General features: G+C 38.0%; 2 pseudogenes; both read left to right on the forward strand.

Moving 5' to 3' along the window:
* Positions 1-386: 386 nt before the first annotated feature.
* Positions 387-598, forward strand: LOC114509040 (annotated as a pseudogene).
* Positions 599-5,213: 4,615 nt separating this feature from the next.
* On the forward strand, positions 5,214-6,698 carry LOC114508809 (annotated as a pseudogene).
* Positions 6,699-7,267: the final 569 nt, after the last annotated feature.

The raw sequence follows: 7,267 nt of genomic DNA on the forward strand, positions 1-7,267 counted from the left end.
CCAAAATCTGATATAATATCTGGCAGGCTGAAACTTAGGAAAGAGTTGTAGCTTAAGTGCCAAGGCCATCTTCTGTCAGGATGCCTTCTTGATCAGAAGACAGTCAGTCTTTTACTCTTAAGGCCTTCAAGTGATTAGATGAGACCTACTCATATTAGGGAGAGTGGAAAAGAAATAAGAGTTTTACTCAAAGTCTACTGATTTAAATGTTAATCTCATCAAAAAACACCTTCATAGAAACATCCAGAATAATGTTTGACCATTAATTATATCATTTAATTGTCATGTAGCTATTTCTATATAAATAATATAATTTTTTTTCCAGTTTTCTTGGCTATTTTATAAGTTACTATTTCATGTATAATTATTAATAATTTGCTAATTTTATTGCTTCTTGGCCTTTTGGCTAAGATCAAGTGTAGTATCTGTTCTTATCAGTTTAATAATTTGCTAATTTATAATGTATGCGTTCCAAGATTAAGTAAAGTATCGTTATTTTACTGGGTACCATGACCCAGCCAAATTGACACATAAAATTAACCAGGACACCTACCCATACTCACAGGATGCACATACCTGAGTGTCAAGTTGACACTTTCAGAGTAGAAAGTAGGAAGTTGAATATACTGGGAGTAGCTGAGGCAGGAGCTGCCAGTTTACACCTGCAGGAAGCTTGCTTCTGCAGAGGTCAAAGTGGGGCTGAATACAAGGCTGTCTGTGCTCATGGAGTCTCCAATATTATTCCATATTACATTTTCCTTTTCAGCACTGAAGAAAAAAAGGTGCTTGAGCCAAAGCAAATAGTTCCATTTGCCTAAATTTGTATTTAGAAACTAAAAGGGAACCTGTATACATTGTCACATGAAAGCAGAAAAAAGTATACCTTTTCTAATGACACTTTCAAACCAAACTGAAAGCATTCAATCATTTTTTAGTAAAAGAATACTGAAATTTTTAACCAGTCAACTTTAGATATTCGATATGATGTAAAGAAAAAAGAAATATGTGCTCCTCTCAGCAGATATTATCTTATGTATAATAGGAGAAAACAAAATCAAAGCCTTTTGCTTTAACAATCAAAAAGCATAAGATCTTCCTTTCTAGAGATTGGAGAAATGCCAGGATTGTTGGGATATTTCCCTGTGTCTGAGAAGTGAAACATCTTCAGAGACTCCCAATGCCACTAACCCATGTTGATGAAAAGTTTTGATACATATACAGGTTAAATAATCCCTTTTCTGAAATTCCATTTTGAGGGAGGTGGAAAAAGATTTACTTCAGTTTTTGAATAAACTCAGCCAATTTGGTTAATTTAAGATGCTTAAGACATAAAACACATAACTTTTTAAAATAGATTATTTCAAAATGTTTAGTGCCTGATTCTGTTTATTTGAGGTACCTAAAATAGTCAAATTCATAAAGATAGAAAATTGAATGGTGGTTGCCAGAAACTGTGACGACAGAAATGGGGAGTTATTATTCAATGGGAACAGAGCTTGAAGTGAAGAAAATATTCTGGAGATTATGGTAATGATGATTGCACAATAATATGAATGTACTTAATGCCTGAGAATCATATACTTAAAAATAGTGAAAATGTTAAGTTCTATGTATATCTATTTTACCACAATAAAAAAGTATTTACTGCAGAAACTTAGCTGTAATGAATGATTCAGTGGATTACACCAGCTCCTTGGCAATGACCAGATTGTTTAGGTCTGACTGACTATAAAAATCAACAACTTTAAGGAGTATTACATGGTTTTCATTATAAAACATAAGTCTATTTTCTAACTTGCTGACAGAATAAGGAAAAATGTGATTAAGAGAATGCTCTTAAAGATAAAAGGTCAAAAATTTGGCCTGTGTCCTATGTTAGCAATGGGAAGCATGTAGGGCAGGAAAAGAATTCTTCTCACAGAACAGGAATTCTCTACAATTTCTCCTTAAAGGCTACTTTTAAAAAATAATAGGTAATTATAATCTAATGAGAAAAACACTGTTTTTTTATTGTTGTCTTGGGCACAATCTATGAGCAATGAATTCTTTGACTTTATTAATTGTTGCCTTCCCATCATTTTTACTAATATGCACTGATATTTTAACTACCAATGCACTTTAAATAAAAGCTTTTAAAAATGTTTTTTATTTATTGATTTTAGAGAGAGAGGAGAAGAGAGAGGGACAAAAATAGACATTGATTTGTTGTTCCACTTATTTATGCATTCATTGGTTGATTCTTGTATGTGTCCTGACTAGGGATTGAATTTACAACTTTGGCATATCTGGGCAACACTCTAACCAACTGAGCTACTTGGCCAGGGCCAAGTCAGTCTTTTTCAATGAAAAAATACAAAATTCCTAAATATCACTCTACCTAATTAGGGAAGTTTATATTTTATTTCTTCTGATACTTAATTTTGGAGCTTATATATTATAAACTAGTGATTGTTAAGGTTATACATAAAATAGCCAAATATAAAATAATTATAAAATAGACAAGTAAATTGAAAATAAGTATAAGTATTCTTTACATAGAAATATATACATGACAATTATATAATATATGAAAAGCTCTTAATACAGGATCTAGTACATAGTTAGTGCGCAATAAAAGTTGTTTTATAGCCCTGGCTGGCGTAGCTCAGTGGATTGAGTGCGGGTTGTGAACCAAAGTGTCGCAGGTTCGATTTCCAGTCAGGGCACAAGCCTGGGTTGCAGGCCATGACCCCAGCAACCGCACATTGATGTTTCTCTCTCTATCTCCCTCCCCTCTCTCTCTAAAAATAAATAAAAAATAAAATCTTAAAAAAAAGTTGTTTTATATTTGACAATGTTGATGTCTTTAATTTGCTTCATTTTGAGTCTATGAATATGTAATAAATATTTAGTGTAGCTTTACTGGGTAAAAGTCATCTTCAACAGAAAGTTGAAGGAAGATATATACACTCTTGAGAGAAACATGAATTCTTCTAGGGGCAGGTAGAAAATAAATCACATGAATTACAAAGTACTTTACACAAGAGAGGATACCCAAGTGTTATGGGGATTCAGCTAGATCAGGAGAAATTTCAGGGAGAAAAAACATTTATCCTGGACCTTGAAGAATGCATGAGATTTCCATTGGCAAACATGACAGAGGGAGATGAGAAACATTCTAGATGGAGGAAGTAGGGAGAGCACAGCAGCAGAGAGTGAAGAGTACGTGAAGGAACTGGATTATCAGGTTTGTTTGAAACACAAGATGATGGCAGGAGAGTTCTTGGAAATCAGATGGAAAAGACTGGTATGGCAGGAACATAGGACCTCAGATTCAGAGAATCTCTCAGATTCTGAGACAAGGAGAACCCTTGAAGGTGTTTGTACATGAAAGAACATGACTGGAGGCAGTTTTAGGAAGACTGATCTAGAAGCATTCTGCTTCTGCTGTGTTGACATAGAGAGGAAAATTCCTTTTGTATAGGGAAATGTTTCATTCTCAGAAATGGCCATTGGCTTGCATTAGGTGAGAACTCACCCTTGGTTTTTGGACTTGAAGTCCAGGGTTTTGTTTTGTTTTATTTTTTATTTTTTATTTTGCCATAAAAAGACCTCTTTTGCCACTACTACAATATCTGAATATCTGTATGGCTCTGCAGGCAAGGTATCTCCAGTGGCTCATGGGCAGGGTTTCTGATTGAGTCTGAGCAATTAGTAGGATTCATGTCTTTTTGATGACCTTCAACAGCACTGGCTGCTGCTCACCTGGCCCCTGCCCTCCTGAGCAGTGCAGGAAATCTCAGTATTCTGTCTGGATGGGGCAAGAAAGAGGTAATCCTCTTTGGCAGTGTCCCACACAGCTGGGGAAGCCAGATACTCCACCTCCACTTTGCTCAGGAGAAATCACCACCAGAAAAGGTCTCTTTTGGCACTCAGCTGCACAGCTCTGGGGGACAGGCAATGAAGATAAAATGAAACTGTTCCTCTTACCACCTTCAATGCATCCAGTTCCTCACTCCCTCTTTTTTTCCTCCAGTGATGTGCTGGCATTTCTCTGCTGAACTCTTGGACTTCTAAATATATACTTTTACCTGCAGAAGACAGTCAAAATTTAGAGGGAATAGACTAATGTCAACAAAAGTTCACTGCCACCAATGTAATATCAACAGGAGTCCCCAATCTGGAGTGCAGAAAGAGGAGACACTTTATTCAGGTAAACATTTTGCAAATTGGAGAAACAGCCTCTGGTGGAAACTGCAAGTGTGCTCTGCTGAGACAAAGAGGGGGTCACTTTTTATAAATTCCCTGCCGTAAACCCTGATTTGCCCATTTTTACCCAAATAAGTAATCCCAATTTGCACAGTCTGATTGGTCCAAATAGCACTATTCTGATTTATTGGAATTTCACGTTCTGATTGGTCATTACAGGGCTTCTCTGATAGGTCAGTAAAGATGAATGCAAATAAGGATATAGCTATGCAGTTGTCACTGGGTGGGACAGGTGTTAGCTCATTGGTTACAAGTGGATACCAGCAACATTTTTATAAAGCTCAGCCTGCAGGAACACAGTGCAGGAGGTTGAAAGTTCAGTCTGGATTTTTCCTGAAATGCAGTGTGAGAGAGGACTGTGTTAGCAATGCCTGTTAGACTCTGGTTATGATTTTGGGTCCAATTAACCATGACGTGTCCTTCTCAGCAGGTATTTTCCTTCTCAAAACCAATAGTAGAAAGTTCCTACTTAATCATTTTGCTGATGTCATTGCACAGGTCTTCTTTTAAAGAATGAGAATAGACTCTGGCTGGTGTAGCTCAGTGGAGTGAGTGTGGGCTGAAAACCAAAGGGTCACCAGTTCAATTCCCAATTAGGGCACAGGCCTGGGCTGCAGGCCAGGTACCCAGTACAGGGCATGCAAGAGGCAACCATACATTAATATTTCTCTCTCTTTCTTCTTCCCTTCCTTTCTGTCTAAAAATAAATAAATAAAATCTTTAAAAAAGAATAAGCGTACACATAGGAAGATTAATTTATCTTTTTTCATTCATAACTTGTAGAGAATTATTTTTATGCTTTCTGATTGTGTAAAATATGAGCAATTCAGGGCATTTTGTTTAAAATCAAATATCAAATTGAAGCTACTGAGCTGAGCTATTGGCACGCATTTCCTAGTGCATGTTTGCTGCTATCTCCATCATTGTGCGATCCCTTGGCCTCTTGCCTTTGCTGTACTGCCAAGATGTCATTCTCTAACATGCTGACTCTGGACAAGCTGAATGTGAAGGGTATGAGAGTGGACTTGAGTGTTCCTATGAAGAACAACCAAATAACAACCAGAGGATCAAGGCTGCCATACCAAGCATCAAATTCTGCTTGGACAATGGAGCCAAGTCAGTTATTCACATGAGCCACCTTGGTTGGCCTGATGGTGTCCCCATGCCTGACAAATACTCCTTGGAGCCAGTTGCTGTAAAACTCAAATCTCTGCTGGGCAAGGATGTTCTGTTCTTGAAGGACTGCATGAACCCTGAAGTGGAGAAAGCTTGTGTTGACCCAGCTGCTGGGTCTGTCATCCTGCTGGAGAACCTTTGCTTTCATGTAGAAGAAGAAGGGAAGGGAAAAGATGCTTCTGGGAACAATGTTAAAGCTGAGCCAGCTAAAGTAGAAGCTTTCTGAGCTTCACTTTCCAAGCTTGTAGATGTACATGTCGATGATGCATTTGGCACTGCTCATCAGCCCACAGCTTTATGGTGGGAGTCAATCTGTCACAGAAAGCTGGAAGTTTTTTGATGAAGGAGCTTAACTACTTTGCCAAGGGTTTGGAAAGCCCAGAGTGACTCTTCCTGGCCATCCTGGGTGCAGCCAAAGTTGCAGACAAGATGCAGGTAATCGATAACATGATGGACCAAGTCAATGAGATGATTATTGGTGGTGGAATGGCTTTTAACTTCTTTAAGGTGCTCAACAGCTTGGAGATCAGCACTTCTCTGTTTGATGGAGAGGGAGACAAGATCATCAAAGATCTGATGTCCAAAGCTAGGAACAGTGTGAAGATTACCTTGCTGGTTGACTCTGTCCCTGCTGACAAGTTTGATGAGAATGCCAAGACTGGCCAAGCCACTGTGGCCTCTGGCATACCTGCTGGCTGAATGGGTTTGGACTGTGATCCTGAGAGCAGCAAGAAATAGGCTGAGGCTGTAGCTAAGGCCAAGCAGATTGTGTGGAATGGACCTGTGGGCATATTTGAATGGGAAGCTTTTGGCTGAGAGAACAAGCCCTCATGGACAAGGTGGTGAAAGCCACTTCCAGTGGCTGCATCACCATCATAGGTGGTGGAGACACTGCCACTTGCTGCCCCAGATGGAACACAGAGGACAAAGTCAGCCATGTTAGCCCTGGGGGTGGTGCCAGTTTGGAGCTACTGGAAGGTAAAGTCCCTCCCAGGGTGGATGCTCTCAACAATGTTTAGTACTTTTGCTGTCTTTTGATTCCTGTGTGCATCCCCTAACTCTACTTAGTGTTTTCCACATCTCTACTTAGTATTAGCTAAAATCTTAACCCATGTCAAGATTCAGCTAGTGGCCAAGAGATGTAGTCCAAGAACACTTAACACAGCTACACAGCAGCATATCAGCTCATCTTTACTGTACCCTGGATTTGACTACATTCTTCAGAATCCCATTTGAATTTCTTAGTGGCCAAACCATTGTGCATTCTAGAGTGCACAAATACAAGTATAAAATATATTTCTATTTTACCTGCTAAACTGCTAGTTTACTCCTCTTCTTGGAGTAGCTTACTCTGATTAGCATTGTCATTGTTTTGCTATTCAGCATGAAAACAAGATAAAATTCCAGTTGTGGGGAGGGAGGGAAATGAAGTTGAAGATCTATTAAATAAATAATAAAAGTATTCATTGAAACTGGAAAAAAACTGAGGGTATCAATGATAGATATTATTTAAATGATGAATAAATTCAATACTTTGAGTATTAACTTCAACCAGGGTGACTATGAAAAAAATGAGCTTCTGTGCTATCTCTTGCCGAAATTCCAACAGTGTTGATCCAAAGAACATTTTGAAAACAGACAGCACTACTTGAATTGAACATATGATCTCTTATGGAACCCACTTTGAAAGTTAGTTCTGTGATGGCTTTTCTTAAATTTAACAAATTTGTTTTCAAAATTGAGTTTCATACAAAGCCCAAAGTGAGCAGAAGGAAGAAAATAATAGAAATCAGAGCAGAAATAAACAAAATAGAGTCTAAAAAATTATAAAAGATCTATTAAT

Source organism: Phyllostomus discolor, chromosome 11 (genome assembly GCF_004126475.2).
Source record: "Phyllostomus discolor isolate MPI-MPIP mPhyDis1 chromosome 11, mPhyDis1.pri.v3, whole genome shotgun sequence".
In the NCBI taxonomy this organism is placed as follows: Eukaryota; Metazoa; Chordata; class Mammalia; order Chiroptera; family Phyllostomidae; genus Phyllostomus; species Phyllostomus discolor.